The sequence below is a fragment of the Lissotriton helveticus genome, chromosome 4_1 (genome assembly GCF_964261635.1).
Source record: "Lissotriton helveticus chromosome 4_1, aLisHel1.1, whole genome shotgun sequence".
Classification (NCBI taxonomy): domain Eukaryota; kingdom Metazoa; phylum Chordata; class Amphibia; order Caudata; family Salamandridae; genus Lissotriton; species Lissotriton helveticus.
This window is the reverse complement of record NC_136063.1, coordinates 2,073,086,446-2,073,104,880: the sequence shown is the minus strand read 5'-3', so window position 1 is coordinate 2,073,104,880 and position 18,435 is coordinate 2,073,086,446. Positions and strand designations below refer to the sequence as shown.

General features: G+C 42.2%; 1 protein-coding gene and 1 pseudogene across 2 annotated transcripts in view; one reads left to right on the top strand and one right to left on the bottom strand.

The window, feature by feature from the left end:
• LOC144829528 (SH2 domain-containing protein 1A-like) overlaps positions 1 to 18,435 on the bottom strand; it is a 600,010-nt gene that overhangs the window by 528,815 nt on the left and 52,760 nt on the right. The window lies entirely within an intron of this gene.
• LOC144826864 (uncharacterized) lies at positions 659 to 3,049 on the top strand (annotated as a pseudogene).

Sequence of the window (18,435 nt, the reverse complement as noted above, 5' to 3'; positions counted from 1 at the left end):
AGGGAATCACATTATTGTTGTAACTCCCATTCCAGCCTTAGTAGTTGTTACCAAAGGTAGCATTCCTTACACTAAGGCTCTTCTTCATGGATGGATACAATTGGCAACATCCTTATCAGTTGCTGATTTAGACTTTGTCTTTGACTCATCTTTACAAACAGAAGAGATTCTTCAATACGACCATGTTTATCCGATGCCCAGCAATATTTTGCCTCTTGAGCAGTATAAATACATTGCTTGTACTGATGGTTCAGCCCAACCTGTTATAGGTACTAAGCACCAATATTCAGCAGTCTTCACAACTGTTCTTGGTGTGAAGTTTGATGGAAAATTCCAACCACAAACAACTCGAACACAGTCTTTAGGGGGCTGTATTGGCTGAACTAAAAGTCTTATTACTTGCACTGGAACATACAGATCATGAATTCCCCACGCTTAGAGTGTGCGATTTGTATTATTGTGTCAAGGGTTTAACGCCAATTTGCATTAGTGGCATCAAAATGGATTCAAAGATTCTAAAGGCAACACAATAAAGCATAAATTGTTTTGGGTGAAGGTGGCAGATCTTAAAGTTAATATGCCTCAGGGTGATGTTATTCATACATTGAGCTATCAACGTGTGGGACCAAACGTTGTAGGGAATTCTTTGGCAGATGAAATGGCCAAATCTGTAGTTGTGACTGCAACAGTTGCTGCAATTACTCATTCTCATACGAGGGTAGACAACGATACAATAGCTGCTGTTAATGCTATACCCAACGGCACCCCTTTGCCTAAGGGTTTTCCAGCTAAATATACATATCATTTAAGTGCACAGAACATTCCCTTTGTAACAATTCCAGGAGTTGGTGATCATTTGATTCCCAACCAAGACTGCAGGTTAGCCTTAGTGATAGCTGCATATGAAAGTGTTGCTTCTGCACATGCAGGTGTGGCAGTCACATTTTTGTTGCTACAGCAACATTATTGGTGCCCTGGCTTATACAAACAGGCCAAAGTACATGTCCTTTGTTGTGACATTTGTCAACAAATTGAAATTTCCACTGTGGCTCGTCCACCGCAGACACACATGATAATTTCCACCAAACCTTTCGGCTGCGTTTATTTGGACCCTTGTGGTCCTCTTAATTCGGATAGAACATTTACATTTATCCTACTTGCAATTGATTCTTGCTCAGGGTTCCTCTAGGTGCGGTCTCAACATTTGGCTGACCCTCGAACTGTTATTGAAAATTTGCAAGTCTTTATCAGAACAAATGCATGCACTACATTCCACTCGGACCATGGCCCTGCTTTTGCCTCAAAAGCGCATAGGGATTCTATGGCTTCACTGGGTGTACCTTGGTGTAGAGATATATTACTCTTCTCCATATTGGCCAGAGGGCATTTCTGTTGTGGAGAGGATGAACAATGATTTAAAGCAGTCCTTAACATCTAGTGGATTAGGTATAGGGCATATTAGGATCCACCACCTATGTGGGGTACAAAGAACACTTAGTATTCGCCCTAAAATATCTCTGGGTGGCTGGATCCCATACAAGGTCCTCTGTGGCATCAAAATGTACATTTCAGACCTTGGCAGCCCGGAATATGCGGAGACAGCCACGCCCTGTGACATAAATGATCTTTGTGCTGTCTTTCAAGACTTACAAAACTTCTGTGACAGCCAGTCCAACAAGCAGTTGAAGACATCTGACGCTGCAGGAATCAATGAGCAACCCGCAGCTTCTGTCTGGATTCCAAAGTTGGGAATCTCGCTCGAGAAAGGATTGTGCTAAAGAAGGAATCTGGACAATCAAACCATGCACCCGTGCCAGTACTTGGTATTCAAGGTACAAGCACTGTACGATTGCCACCTCTTGCTGGTTCTAAAAACAATTTTTTTGTCTGTATTAACCACATCATGTTACATCAGGTGGCGGATTCTAAACAGTAGGCCACGAAGAGTCCTTGGTCCTAACTCCTCCCGCTACCATACAGGAAATTCCTTAGCAGCTTGTGAGAACCTTTAAAGCGGCTTCTCCCAAGCTGGGGGGCAGAGGGGTAGAGAATGAACTGCAGTTAATTCCAAATACTGCTACAAATTCTAACCACATGACAGAAGTGAGTACTGTACTAACTACGGTGTCTTCTACAGCAGATGCCATTTATACTGATCTATCTCGTGTGGATTCCACCAGTTCTTTACTTGTACCTGTGGCTCCTGTTTTTTAATGGACTGCTTCAGGAACAGATGACTTTTCATTAGACTCTTCTGACTCTTCTGACACTTCCTCCATTTTATACACTCCACCGTCACGTGCTGTGTTTTCTTTTTAGCGTTTATCTGGTCCCTCCTTGGATATATTTTTGGATAACACTTTCCTTGGTTTTTCTATTTCCTTGGATTGGATCTGTGATTGTTTTCTTCTTGCTGATTAGTGGCCATTACCTTTTAGAACTCTCTGCCATAGAAACGGTCGCTGATGTGTTAATGCCTCACTGATCTTCACTTAAGCTAAAAAGAGGCTTGTCCCTTGTAAACATTTCAGCTGTTCCAGTAACTGTTGGAATTTTTTGGGATAAAGCACCGTATGATATCTTTGGACCTAAAGAAATACTGCAGATTCCTTATATTTTTAGTGTTTCTATGGATGATGTTATTGTACCTGCATTACATTCTGATGATAGGGATGTTGAAACTGTAAACTCCATGCTGTCAGAGCTGGAATACACAACTGTTTTCCTATCTGAGGACCAGTATCTAAATTCTGCTAATTATGGTGAAATGATCTGTTACCATCATTATGGACATCATTAAACACATCGAGCTTGTGTTCAACACACACTTTTTAATTATACACAATGGGAACATTGTCCTACTCCCCAACAAGGGAGCTCAAAAACATATAGGGATAAATTCACATATTTTTCTGGACACGATGCATTAGAACCAAAATCATTTTTTTTAAACTTGTCCCTTACACCAACAATAAAAGAAAATGCTCACCCAAACCAAGCTAATAAATACAGACTTGTTTGTCACACAATTAGCCATGATAGGTTATGATTATTGGAAGGATAACATTGACATGAAATAAAGTTAGGGTACCAAATTCTGCCAAGTTCTGGGAACAGACACCTTGTTTTGAGCCTGCTTAATTCCAACACAGATGATTTTTCTTAATGATACAGTTCAGCAGACTACTTGTCTAAGACTGGCAAAAATTAAGGACATGGATGTTATTTAATGTTAAGTGACCAAAACTGTTTCAGCATGAAGGTCATATCCCACATTTTTTAGCAGACTCCCAGATAGTGACCTGCTGCAGAAATGTGCATTTGCCGTCTGAGCATATGGACAGTTTGTTGTGGCCTTCAATTCCAACTTCAAAGGCAGACTTTAACAAGCTAAGCCGACTCAAAGTCCTATTGTTTCAAAAAGATGTAGCATTAACATCTGAACGAGAAACTTTAGAACTGCAGGTTGCAAGGACCTCCAGTGAAATACAGTCCTTGTTGAACACAAATCTTCCATTACAGTTCAGCAAGCTTGTGCACTGAATCTTTAACGCTTCCAATAACGCTGGTATAGCACACCATTTTAAACAATTGGGAATGACTTAGTCATCACCTTCCAGAAGATTTGTGGAGTAATTCCAGCATTTAGTTATTCATTATTTTCCATGATGTTCGGGGGCATACCCTTGCTATTATTCCTCTTTTGCTGAATTTTTGTTCTATTTTTGTTACTCCACAAAGGATGTTCCCATTGGTATTAGAACTCCAACTAGTCCAGCTGTGCTTTGACTGCCCAATATGACTCTTTGGAGTCCCTTTGCTCCAGGAACTGAACATTGACTGGTCATTGTCATAACGGCCTGCCTGGTTCACCTGAATATAACCTATGTTTCATTGCCTATGGTACTCCTGCAAATGGGCACTTGATGTCTGCTTGTTCCTGAGGATGAGTCCGAAAACAACCCATTTTCGGAGTCGACCACAAACTTGCAGCTGCTTCAAGATGCACAGTATGAGCCACTTCCTCCGGGGAAGACAGGTGCTTCAGCAGTATGATCACCGAACTTTGGCTCTAATAACACAGATGCAGGTCTCAAGGCTACTTCCTCAGCATCGGCCGATAACAAAAATCATGTCTGTTCTTTGGAGATTTTAAAAGGGACAATCGCAGTATCATCGTCGGTGGAGATGGAATCCGTTCTAGATTCATTAAACATTGGTCTTGTGGAAGAAATCTTGGGTGCCTCCAGTTCACCTTAAATTGGCCATGTTTTCAAAGATTTTCATGTTATATTTTTTATCAAGATTATAATTTTTTTATACGACATCCTTATTAGCATTGCATTAAATTTGCTTAACATGTGCTTGTGTATTTTATTATTTAGTTAGTTGTTAAGTTACTTCTTGACCAAGGAGGAGGTTTAGTGATTTCCCTTCTGGTCCCACTTTGGTTGTCCCTTCTTTGCACGTATTAGCTGTTTAGGCTACCTCTGCTTTGCACAGCCACAGATAATACATTTGTTTTTGTGACATGGTATTATTTCAGAAATAGCTGTGCATATTGTTTGTTATTCAGTGACTCTTCCTGGGATTCAGTCTGAACATTGTGTTTGAACATAATGTACTTTTTTGTGCCCAGGCAGCAACATCTCCAAATGTTTTTAGACATGACAGTAGTTTGTATCATATAAACTGTGTCTTGCCACTAAGGGGGGCAGAGAGCACAATTCCAGCACAGAGACTGGTCATGGAATCGAAGGCAGTAGCTTTGTGTAAACTGAGATTAAACCTATGATGTGAATCACGTAACTACACACATACCAGGTGTGGGGTCCAGTGCTAATCCAAGAGATCACTAGTGAATCCCTGTGCTCACATAGTGAGGGTAGGCCTAGACATATATATTAGTTGCCATGGTTGTTCGTTGTTCACAACTTTGCACATATTATTTGTTAGTCAGTAACTTCTTGGCATTCAGTCTAAACATTTTGTATAAGGTCGAACAATATAGTGAACTGTTTTCTCGTGCCAGTCAGCATCATCTACTAAAGTTATTAGACATACAAATGTAGCACAGCTGCAGTTTTCTAACACAATAGTTCTTATCATATAAACCATGTATCTCCCCCTCAGGGGACAGAGAGAAGAGTTCCAACGGACAGACCAGTCCTGGAACGGAGGCAGCAGCCATGCGTAAACTGAGTTTACACCTATGCTGTGGACCACATAAATACACACACCAGGTATGGGGTCCAGTACTAATCCCAGAGATCACTAATATATCCCTTTGCTCACATAGTGTTGGTAGGCCTAGATAGTTATATTAGATGCCATGGTTAGCATTGTTTACAAATTGCTAGTAATGTTCATTATGTTGCTTAGTTGTATTTGCTCCAAAATAGACTACTATAGTTTCAATAAATATATTGCAATGTCCTTCGTGTCTTTTGTTTGTTTACTATGGACATGCATGAGTGAGAAACAAAAGGTGATGATCTGTTTCCATGGTTCCCTTGGGGACTAGAGGTTCATGTTCAAGGTTTGCTGGAATCACCTGTTACTCTGGAAAGGTTAGGAGTTCAGGTGAGGCACTGTGATCTACTCGTTTTTGGGCCTACTGGTACTGACGTGGTAGAGAGGCTCAGTCCCTACATTCAGAGGTCCTGTTCTCCCAAGGCACAGTTTTGTTTCCCAGCAGAATCCCTGCAACAAACCATCCCACTTTCAAACACTGCAACAATACACATCACCACAACAGCATGACACTGAAAGAAACATCACTGGTATGCTCCTAGGCCCGACTCACCAACTATGTCACATACAAGGTCTTCAGAAACAAAAATATAGTAGTCTTGCCAGAAAAGCTAGGCATCTCAGCGGGAGGACACCTCATTAGTTATTACCAGACTGGAAAAGACAAACTGCATGAAAAAAAAGACCAGAATGCAAAGCTTCTCTGGATATATACACCCTGAATTTACAAATTTTACATGTCCTTATAGTGAAAAACTCTTAAATTCATTTTTCACAACGGCAAGGCTTGCCTCTCCCTTAGGATAACGCTGACCTACCATATTACAATTAATAAGTAATACCATTTATAGGGAACAGGTAGTAATATCGAATTTGATGTCTAAAAAATTGTAATTTACAATCCTCGTTAATGGGTGTCTGATTTTAAGTGACAATTATAAAATTGTCACTTTTTGAAAGTTGTCATTTTCTTGTCCTAACCATTTGGTGCCTGCAGCCTACATCCTGGGTAACATGATTAGGTGTAGCTTGCAGTTGGTCTTTGTTTATTACTCCCAGACAGTGAGACAAATGGTGAATATGTGTTGGCAGGATAGGCCATCTCTGATTTGATAGGGGGCTGAGCCATCATCTACAACACTTGTTAATCAGAAAAACTCTGCCTCAGCACACTCACAAAGAGTTTGACACCAGTCTTGTGTGCTCCTAGACAAGCCGTGGCCAGGGCAGGGATACAGGAAATTCCAAACACCTCTACGGGTCGAAACCTCCAGGACCTTCTCGACTTCAAAAGAAGCACCAGGTATAAATATTGACCCCCTCAGACCCAACCATTCAGTACACCTCTGGCCCTGTGGAAGACTTGAAGGACTGCTGTAAAAAGGCCTGCTACTCTGCTGCCCTCCGACTCTGCAGCCCTGTTGTCCAGCTGCCTTGCTGCCTGAGTGACAATAACTGTGCCTGCATCTTGAACCCAGGACCAACAGATTGACTCCAAGGGCTAGTTGGTTGGTCTCCTGATTAGAGCCTCAGAGACAGAAAAGGCTGCCACCAACCTGAATGGAATACCTAGACTCTTTATGCTGTGAGTTCGGCCGATCCAAGCGATGCCACTCTGGTAATGGACCCACAAAAGTGGGCCTGAAAAGTGCTCTGCCAGCCCATATGTGGTCATTTGGGCAGAACCGGTGCAGAGCGATGCCTCACCTTACAGCCTTGCATCGGAACTGCCACTGCGTGATGCATTCCTGACTCAGGACCACGTATCGCAGCCCACAGCCTCTTGGAACTGCCCCTGAACAACGCATCACATGCATTGCAAGTCTCTTTCCACAACATCCTCGACAATGACTCAGGACATCACATTGCAAGCCACGTTGACGGCTTCATCCTCACCGCTGCTGCACAATGCATCCTCAACCCATTCTCAACGCGGGATATCGCACCACTCTGCAAACAGGAATTAAGGCACTTTGTTCCCGGTCAGCCTGAACTTGTGACTTTGTCGTCGTCCGGCCCGAACAGATAACATAGTTGCTGCTTTGTGCCCCCAGGCACTATTTTTACCTAAATATTTAAAATTGAATATCTCTGGTTCTACAAATTGGATTTTTATGATTTTGGTGCAAATATTTTATTGAAATAAATGTACTCTAGCTTTCTAAATTGGTGTGGGATTTTTCTTATGTTGTGTTTTCACTTATTTACAGTTTGAAGTGCTGCTTAAATACTTTCCACATTGCCTCTATGTTAAGCCTGACTGCTTTTCTGCCACACTACCAGAGGGTTTGACCCCCCTCAGCCAGTAACCCAATTTCCTGCAGTTCCCTATTATGATGAATGTGCTGCCCTGCTATGTGTTTCTCTGTTCAGGCGGCAACACACCTGTACTTAAAGAGGGCACAGAGATCCTCCTGCAGAAAGGTGCAGTGGGTAACTGCCTGCGGGAGGATGTCTGGGGGGTCAATCGGAACCCTATTCCTCTCTAGAGGGCTGCCCTATGGGGGTGCACTAAGTGTGCCACTTTCTTGTGGCAGACTATCAGTGTGCCTACTAAGGGCTTGTTTACAGCGCAGACACAGATATAAAGTTATTCCCTTATTTGCATGTGGCCACGCCCGTTTGCAAATAAGGGAACATCATTTCATGATAGCACTGGCACTATACATGCACTAGCACTATCAGTATTACAGAAGGGGCTGCGCAGGCATCTGCAGCCCCTTCTGTAATACCAAATTGCACCACAGGCGCACAGGGTTGGCACACACTCCTGTTGCCCCCCGGGACATTTTGTGCAATACAGCCCATAACAGCTTTTTACCCTCTCCTTAACCAGGAAGAATATTAGATTCCTCTTCACTGAACCTTTCCCATCTCACATTAAACTGCCACTCTTTTTCTGCCTCTTTTGACGGCCAAACTTACCCTGAGGCTGTATTCAGCACTCCATTGCTTCCCAGTTAGATTTGCGTGCTTATATGCACACACACACACACACACACGCACACCCACACACACACACACACAAACACACAATACACCTTAAAGGGTGATGGCAACGTTATTTTGTCACAAGATAATTGCTGAACCTATTCTTTGAAGTGTATAGTAAAAACTGTTATCCATATTTGCAATCCGTGCAATACTTTTCAAAGAAAAGTTATTCAGGGTCAAACTCTTTGCCTAGTGTGCCAAATGTGTACTGTGTGTTGAACAGCAGCAGGCTGGTCCTGATTGATCTAGTCCAGTTAGCCTGGCCTTTGACCCGATTCCTCTTTAAAAAACATTCTAACTGCCAATGACTTCACAGGGCCCCTAAGTCAAGCCTTTCTATTACACAACAATGACCTTTAGGTGATAAACCACAGATGCAGTTGAACGTTTAACATAATGCTTATCTTGGATGTTATACTTTCATCCATGTCCTGGCATATATAACTTACACATTTGTTTCATGCTTGTCAATACACACCATTGTCTGGTTGACCTCTTTAGTTTTAAATGGTCTGGATTGTTTTGGTGTATCTTGCTTATGGAAATCCCATCGCCATTTGCATTATTAAGCCATATGTTTTTCCAAGGTACCAAACGGAGTGACCCAAAGAATAGAATAGAAAGCGTTTGCCCAGGCTTTGTTGGTATCTGTCTCAATTTAGTTGTTTTAGATGCCCACTTAAAACGTAGATGCCCACCCAATTTCTTTTTTTTTACCTCTACCTACCTTATCACCCCGATCCTGACGCCCAATTCCTCATACAAAAACTACCCATGCTGATTCATGAAAGCTAATAAGAAATGATCAAACTTTTATGTTGTACAGGGTAGCAGGAAACCATGAGGCTCAATTCATAGATATTTTACTGGATGTAGGTGTTGCCTAATCATACAGAATGCCTGACTTACTCCTGAGAACTAAGGCCAAGCGAGTAGTACTCCTTGCTTACACCTGGGTTTCTTCTTTTATTAGTGGGTAAGCCCGCAGGACTAATAAAAATAAATCCCAGCATTGTTTGTGATTGTAACTCTGAGTCTGTCTGCTATGGCCAGGAGAGGTGAGAGTCATATGTGTCCACTATCAGTTCCTCTAACTTCCGATGATTTCCTAATCTGAAAGATTATCTCAGAGTTTATCACTGGCCATAGAGAAGGACAGTGAAACAGACTTCTATGTATGAGCTTTACGCTGCCAAAGTGCAGCATTCAAAACTTCCAATAATTACGTTTTTCGTATCCAACATGTAAGTTCATTTCGGTTCTGTCCCCAGTAGGCAAGTCCATAAAAGCGATTTGGTTGAAACAAAACCGTTCCTTTCAGAATATATAATTTGTCATATGATAGCCGTCATTTACATTTTATGTCTTCCATTTAATATGACAGTTCAATTTAGAGCGACAAATTACATTCTAAGTGCAAGGCTGCATTGCAAACGGAATACAACAGAAAGATATCGGAGCCTAATTGTATGTCAAATGAGGAACATCTTTTTACATGACACTTTTGAAATATCTCTGTCATAAAATAATAGCCTAACAAGTTGCATTAATATTCCTGACAATTTGTTTGACTGCTTCAGTATAGTTGTATTTTTTTCTATTATTTCAGAGCTCCTATGTTGCAAAATCTATCCCTTACAAAAATTGTAAATGAAAGCCTAAAATCAATGGCATGCCCCTGAAGAAATTCAAACCTCAACTTACACCCAAATCATTGCAACTTGAATTCACCATCGACCACAACCTCACCGTCAAGGAAAACATTCCCAAGAAAACAGAGATGGTTTAGTACCACTCTCTTTACTAAAGAAAGTGAAACAAGTCCTGCCATAAAGCCACTTCTTAATATTCGTTCAAGCCCTAGATCTGCATATGGATGTGATAATGCAGTGCTCCATGTCCTCCCAGACTCCACCCTGGCCTCCATTAGGGGCATCTTACTCATTTCAGAAAGTCTCATCTAGAGCTTCAAGTAACATTACCACATCACTCCAATACTGATAGAACTCCACTGGCTCTCCTTGCCAGCAGTACTGTTAGACCTGGCATCATTGGCGTGAGTCTCCCTTCCATTTTGCCGGATTGCCTCCTCTGTTTTGATATGTTTTTGCTGGTTTAATGCTTTGGGCACTGTGCCACTGCTATTCAGTGCCATAGTGCAAGTGCTCCCTATGTTAAATTGATGTACTAATTGGTTATTCCATGATTGGGTTATTTGATTTATATGTCAGCTCCTAGTACAGTGCACCATGTGTGCCCAGGGCTTGTAAATCAAATGCTGCTGGTGGGCTTGCAGCACTGGTTGTGCCACCCACAGAAGCAGCTTGTAAAGTGTGTCCCAGGCCTGCCATTGCAAGGCCTATGTACAGTCTAGCACTGCCTTGTCGACTTGGCCAAGTGCACCCACTTGCCAGTCCCTAAACCTTCCCTTTGCTTCATATCAGACACCCCTATGGTAGGCCCAAGGGCAGGGTGCATTGTAAGTATAAGGCAGGACATGCTCTGATGTGTGTAGCATGTACTAATTGTGAATTACAGCCATTTTCGTTTTTCACTATTGAAGGCTACCTGTTCTCCATAGGTTAGAATGGGCAGTTACATTATTACATTCTTATAATCTTAACTGTCTCAGGGAACATGGTAGAAATTCAAATTTAGTATACCTGAACTCAGAATGATAAAATACATCTTTTAGTAAAGTTGGTTTTAATATTCTGTGTTTGAAAATACCACTTTTAGAAAGTAGGTATTGTCTTGCCTAACTATCCAGGCCTGCCTCTGCTAGGTTGTGTATTCCTTGTCTTGGTTTGTGAGTGACAGGGCTGGGGGATTCCAGGAGACAGAATGGGGCAGCCCAGTGGTGAATAGAGAGATCTGCATTTAGATGGGAGGGAGGAGTTGCACCTGAAACCTGAATAGGGCTGGGCCTTCCCTCTACAATGCTGTCTCCACCTCCTGTGGCTTGTCTGATGTCTCTGCCCTGCACTGTGAAAGGAGAGAAGGAATCTTGTCAAGAAAGTGCTCCAGAGCTGTATCTTCCCTCCCCTGTGCTGGCTCCACCTCCTGTGGGGTGACTGATGTCTCTGCCCTGCACAGTGAAAGGAAGAAGAGAGTCATGTAAACAAAGTGCTCAGGAACTGGTTTGGACTAGGCAGAGGCCTCTCTGCCTTCAGAGAACAAAGGATTTTGGGGTATAAATATTGGGACCCTGATCCCAAGAAATTAGATCACTTCTGGTAAAAAGAAACCTTTTGCCAAGGAGAAGAACCAAGGAAGTTGCAGGAGTTTTACTGCCTCTTTGCCAGTGTGCTGTTTGCTGGGTTGGCCTGCAGTGGTTGCTTCATTGCCAAGGCAAGGAGAAGGAACTTTTTAAGGACTTTCATCATTTACAGAATATTCTCCAAGGGCTTGAACTGTGCTTGCCTCCTGCTGAAGTCTCAGGGACCAAAGACTTCACCTCCAGCTCCCCTCTGAATTTCCTTGCTGGGAACTCTCAACTCCAGAAATGTGCGTGTCGCTTGGAGCTGGAAGCGTGACGCATCAAGAAGAAGCGCGTCGCCGCCGCAGCTGAAATCGTCGCATCGCCGGAGAAGCGAGCCTTTGCCGCATCTCCCTGGAAGCGTGTGTTCATCAAAGCTGCCTGCTGTCGCATCACCGGAGATGCATGACACCATCGAGAGAGTCGCCATCGCAACACCAGAGAAGTGAGTCGCAGGGCCGGTCGTGGCTCAAAACTACAGTGTCGTCGCAAGGCTGCCAGGGTGTCTACGTATCTTCATCGCATCGCTACATCAAGGGTGCCATCTTCTCGCATCACAACCGGATCATCGCATCACATCAAGGTGCCATCTTGCGCACCGCAACGCGGCCTGCAGGCCGAGAATGTACGCATCACCTCCGCACCGGATCAAGACGCATCCCCTACTCTGCACAAGCATTGAGGCTCAACGCATCATATCCCTCGGATCACGGAACTGATGCATCTCCCCTTTTGCGAGCCTTTTGTTTACTTTGTATTACGCATTCAGGTACTTTGTTGAGAACTTTGTCACAGTTATCATCAACTTGAACTAAGCAACTTTAATCATCTTTAAGTCATCTTAAGTGTAGTATTGTGGATTTTTGTCGTTTGTGGTCTTGTTTTAAGTCTATATAAAGACTACTTATTTTTATAAAACCTACTACTATAGTATTTCAAACTATAAATATTATTTTTGTTGTGGACCGTCCCCCCCAAGTATATAGATTTTTTATTAACTTTTATTAAAACAACAATAACTGTAAACTGTTGGACTTGGGCCTCTTTGGCAGGGTCACCCCTAGACTGTTTGCCTTTAGCCTCTGGCATGGTAGTAGTGATTTTAGGCCTCTTCGCACTTTAGCACTGTGGCCCAGTGTAAAGTGCGTGCGCTCTCTGAGTGCGTGTAGTGAGATGGCCTGCCCTCCCATAGGAATTCATGGGGGAGATGTGTGTCCATGGTAGTTCCTGATGTGTGGGGAGTGCAGGGGCGAGTTTGGTATGTGTAAACTTGTGAGATTAAATGCTGTGTGATGATGTGTGCAGATTTAATGTGTCTAGTGTGGAAGTGCCACTTTTAGAAGTTGGCATGTCTGTGCAGTAAATGTGAATTGACTGTCTGGCTTGTGATTGGCTGGAGCTGGCTGGTGTGCCTGGCTCCAGGAGTCAGGATGGGTCTGCCCCGGTGGTGAATGGAGAGATCTGCATGTTGATGGGAGAAAGAGTGCACCTGGGACCTGAATAGGGCTGGGCCTTCCCTCCATAATGCTGGCTCCACCCCCTGTGGTGCGTCTGATGTCCCTGGCCTGTCTTGTGAATAGAGAGGGGAGCTGAGCAAAACAAAGTGATCCAGAACCAGTTGCATCTGGTTCGCCCCTTTCCTGCACCTTTGGAGACAAATGATTTAGTGTATAAAAAAGGGGCTGTGACCCCATGAAAATGTTCTTGTCTTGGACTTGAATTTGCCAGGGGCGTGCTGCTGCCGGGGCTCAGGGGAAGGCTTGCCAGATGTCATCAGTGATGTCATGAGTGATGTCACTGACCATGTCATGAGTGATGTAATATGTGACGTCAACAGCAGTGCATTGCGGGCGCGCGAGTTATAGTTAGCTGAACTAACTATAATATATATATATATTTATATATATTTATACATATATATATCCAAACAGAAGGTTTTGCACCATTTGGGCGAGGCCTCACAGGTTGGTAAGTAAATCCTTTGTTGAGGGTGCAACAAGTGCGGCAAGGGCAGAGTGCCGTGAATCTGCCGCCGGACGCGTTTCGGGCTACACGCCCTTGTTCACCAGCAATGACGGACAGAAGCAAACTTCAAAAACAGGCACCATTTTATTTTGAATTACGCCCCGCCTACTGGCCTCCGAGCATTCTGTTGCTTGTTGTGCCTTTTGTAATCACCCCAGTGGGTTTCAAGTTGGCTACTTGTTTAGTCACGATAAAATTCCCAATGGGTTGGCAACACTGTCCATTACTGTCCTTGTGCCAATATCAATGCCTTCAACAGGAACACCCAACCGTTCGCTGAGCACCACGAAATCGTGTTCTCTCGTTCCGCCGATCCGCACTGGGCCTTTCCCTCGATCGGCCCAGCCGATTAAACATCCAAACAGAAGGTTTCGCACCATTTGGGAGAGGCCTCATAGGTTGGTGAGAAAATCCTTTATTGAGGATGCAGCAAGTAAGGCAAGGGCAGAGTGCCATGGATCTGCCACCGGACGCGTTTTGGGCTACACGCCCTTGTTCACCGGCAATGATGGATAGAAGCAAACTTGAAAAACAGGCACCATTTTATTTTGAATTACGCCCCGCCTACTGGCCTCCGAGCATTCTGTTGCTTGTAGTGCCTTTTGTAATCACCCCAGTGGGTTTCAAGTTGCCTCCTTTTTTAGTCACTATAAAATCCCCAGTGGGTTGGCAACACTGTCCATTACTGTCCTTGTGCCAATATCAATGCCTTCAACAGGAACACCCAACAGGTCGCTGAGCACCACGGGATCGTGGTCTCTCTATCCGCCGTTCCGTGGCGGACCTTTCCCTCAACCGGGCCAGCCAAATAAACATCCAAAGAGAAGGTTTTGCACCATTTGGGAGAGGCCTCACAGGTTGGTAAGTAAATCCTATGTTGAGGGTGCAGCAAGTGCGGCAAGGGCAGAGTGCCGTGGATCTGCTGCTGGACGCATTTCGGGCTACACGCCCTTGTTCACCCGCAATGATGGAGAAGCAAACTTGAAAAACACATACCATTTTATTTTGAATTACGCCCCGCCTACTGGCCTCCGAGCATTCTGTTGCTTGTAGTGCCTTTTGTAATCACCCCAGTGGGTTTTCAAGTTGCCTCCTTGTTCAGTCACTATAAAATCCCCAGTGGGTTGGCAACACTGTCCATTACTGTCCTTGTGCCAATATCAATGCCTTCAACAGGAACACCCAACAGGTTGCTGAGCACCACAGGATTGTGGTCTCTCGATTCGTCATTCCGCGGCTGCCTTTCCCTGAATTAAGGCCAGCCGATTAAACAACTCTTGTTGATGGATTTATAACGGCTAGCCCAGCCGTGGTAGCAGCCCCGCTGCATACTGCGGATCTGTGATGATGCCAACCGGTAGTCAGCAGTGTTGAACAGGAGGAATGTGGTGAAAGTCCTTAGGTGCAGCCCAGGGAGAACGGGACATTTTCACAACCAACTGGGGTATTTTATTTTAATTTTCAAATTGTGCAATGCAGAAGCAGCTCAATGGAGTAAGATGTACAAGCACTACGGAGACCAGCAGGCAGTGCTACTGTCCACGCCCACTGGGGCGGGTGTCATTAACTATATCAGGTGCTCGGTTTGCTCTACGTTGTTGAAGTAATCAAGCCTGTGATGAAGTGCGAGGGAGCACGAAACACTTCGGCTTACTGACATTGTGGTGAGATGTCCTGAAACTGTGCTGCAGCTTTCATCTAATAAAACGTGAAGAATACCTACCTGTGTGAGGCTCTTTCGAGGGGGCAACTCTTGTTGATGGATATATATATATATATATATATATAAAATAATATATATATATATATACATATACATGTATATATATATATATATATATATATATATATATGTATATATATATATATATATATATATATATATATATATATATATTCATACATATATTCACTGAAAAAACCATAGGTTTCAGACAAGGTATAGTTAGTTATTGGCAATTAAAAAACCTTAGAAATTCACTGAAAAAAACCATAGGTTTCAGGGGCGTTATAGTTAGCTGGACATTTCACTCGTATAACACCATTGAAATTCCCCCGATATAGTTAGTTGTACTAACTATAACTCGCGCGCCCGAAATCCACTGCTAATGATAACACATATTACATCATTCATGACATGGTCAGTGACATCACTGATGACATCACTGATGACATCTCAAATGACATTACTGATGACATCACTGATGACATCATCCAGTAAATGTGGTTTGGTTTGATATTTAAATAAGCATTATATATATATAGAAATCTCTTTTGAAGAGTGATTAGATGTATAAGTGTCTGAATGGGGGATTTAGTACCAATGTGATTGACTGTCTAAGTGACGAATTTAAAGTGTCTCAATAAATATATGGGATACTGATTAAACTGTGTGAATATCTATATCACTCTATCTCTTGTTGCGTAAATTACTACATAAATTGGTTACTAGGTATGTGAAAGTCTATATTAGTTATTAATTAGTTAAGTGAGTATTTGTATGGGATAGTGAATGAATGTGTGTGTGGTTGGGTGGGGGTAGGTAACTGTCCAAAGATGTGTAAACCCTTGATTTTGTAGGTATATGAAGTTAAGATTGTATGTGGAAACAGTTGTTTGAGTGAGTGAATCTCTTTATAGGTGTGGTGATGAGTAAATATATTTCTCAATCATACATGTCTAAGAAAGTAGAAATGTAAAAGGCAGAGTATGTGACAGTTATTGTATATAAATAAGTATACTTAAGACTCAGTGATTTTATGAGTGACTGTTTGGATAACTCTATACTTGTAATAGTGATTCTATAAGACACTAAGTATGACTTTCTAACTATATGAATAAAGAAAGTGGTGTTTGTGTAAGTGTGTACCTTAGTAAATATACGTATGATCAATTGTTTGCATAAGTGACTAGGATTTCTGCATTAGCGAATAGGATGTGTACTGGTGTGTAATGTTGATGTAGGTGTATGAGTATATTTCATAGTAATCTTTTGATATTTGTTAGCATGTATGACTGAATGTATATGTAAGTGTTTAGATGTGTATATAGATGTAGGATTCACTAAGTGAGTTTTTAGAAACTTGTATTGGTGTGTCACTGGTTTCAAACATGATACTCCATATTTTATAATGTGTGTTGAAAGGTTATGCTAGTGTATGATGAGGTGTATCAGCTTGTCACGTGGATCATGTCATCAGTGATGTAATTTGAGATGTCATCAGTGATGTCATCAGTGATGTCACTGACCATGTCATGAATGATGTAATATGTGACATCATCAGCAGTGGATTTCGGGCGCGCGAGTTATAGTTAGTACAACTAACTATAACGGGGGAATTTCTGGGTTTTATACGAGTAAAATGTCCAGCTAACTATAACACCCCTGAAACCTATGTTTTTTTCAGTGAATTTCTAAGGTTTTTTAAATGCTAATAACTAAGTATAACTTGTCTGAAACCTGTGGTTTTATCAGTGAATTTCAAAGGTTTTTTAAATGCTAATTCCTAGCTATAACGTCTGTGAAACCCATGATTTTTTCAGTGAATTTCAAAGATTTTTTAAACCATAATTCTTAAATATATTTATTGTTTTTTTATATTTTCTAACTACATTTTTTTAATCTTTTTTTTAGAAGTTATTTTTTAAATTACATTCCACATTTAAAAAAAATAATGTTTACATAAAAATGTGTTTTTCATTATTATATATTGTTCATAATATACTTAAATTATTTTTATTTCTTTTTTTCTTTTTTTTTGGAGTTGTGCACCGTACGAACATGCTGCTCACTTACTGCGCAAAATGTGGCTGCCATTTTAGGGTCGCTGTTTAGGATCTGCGTAGGGTGAGTGATGGGTACGACTTTTCTAACCCGATTGCTATGGGACCTGTGCGCGACGCCTGGCGCATACGCGAAATGTACATATAACGTGGCGTGACAGACACACGGTAGCGCGTGATGTCATATGCATATCAGACGCGGTGGGTGTGCGGCTTCCGCAATTTCTTTAATGTTGGAAAACTTATTAATATATATTTAATATAAATATTAAGACAAGAGATTATCTGAGGTTAATATAACAATAATATTCTTTAACTTTCTTGAAAAGTACATAACTTTTGAATGCAATTTCACGAAGTCGCGTTGGACGCGAGCACAATGCAAGCAGGCTGCGTACTGAGTGTGCACATCCTATGCGCATCCTACGCGCACCCCATGTGACTTTAAAAACAGAGATTTGATTGGTTCATTACACTTCCTATTGAAACTATTATAGGACCCACCCATTTCAATCACTCTTATTAGAACTTTTCTGAGGGAAAGACCTCCTGAGAAGATCTGCTGCTCTTTCTTCTTTGGACAAGAGATTCATTTAAAGATACTATGGCTGCTAATCCACCATCATCCTCTGATTCAGAGAACTCATCAGAGGAAGAATTGTTTCCTGAACCTCCACCAAAGGAAAAATATACCAGCATTGTCTGGAAATTTTTCACCTTTCCACCAGGCTTAAAAAAGGTGAATCCAACAAAAGTTACTTGCCGAATATGCAATGAAGTGCTTTCAAGGGGAGACCCCAACAAAAAGGACTCATGTGGAACTGCAAGTATGCAGAAGCACTTGCAATCTAAGCATCTGGTCAACTTTGCAAGGGTGGAGTTAAGGAGATTGAGAAAGGCTCCTCCTGCTTAATCAGAAGGCCCGAGTACGAGTGAAGCAACACCATCAACCTCTACCACACACCCTGATATTCATTCCGCAATTTGTGAAACTTAGAATGAGCTGTGTAAAATGTGGGCAGCTGATAGCATATGGAGAGCAGTCGGTGGACCTGGTGTGTCGAGCTGTTGACAACCACCATTGTTAGATTTCTTTTCTCCTCTCCTCCCAGTTTTTAGCT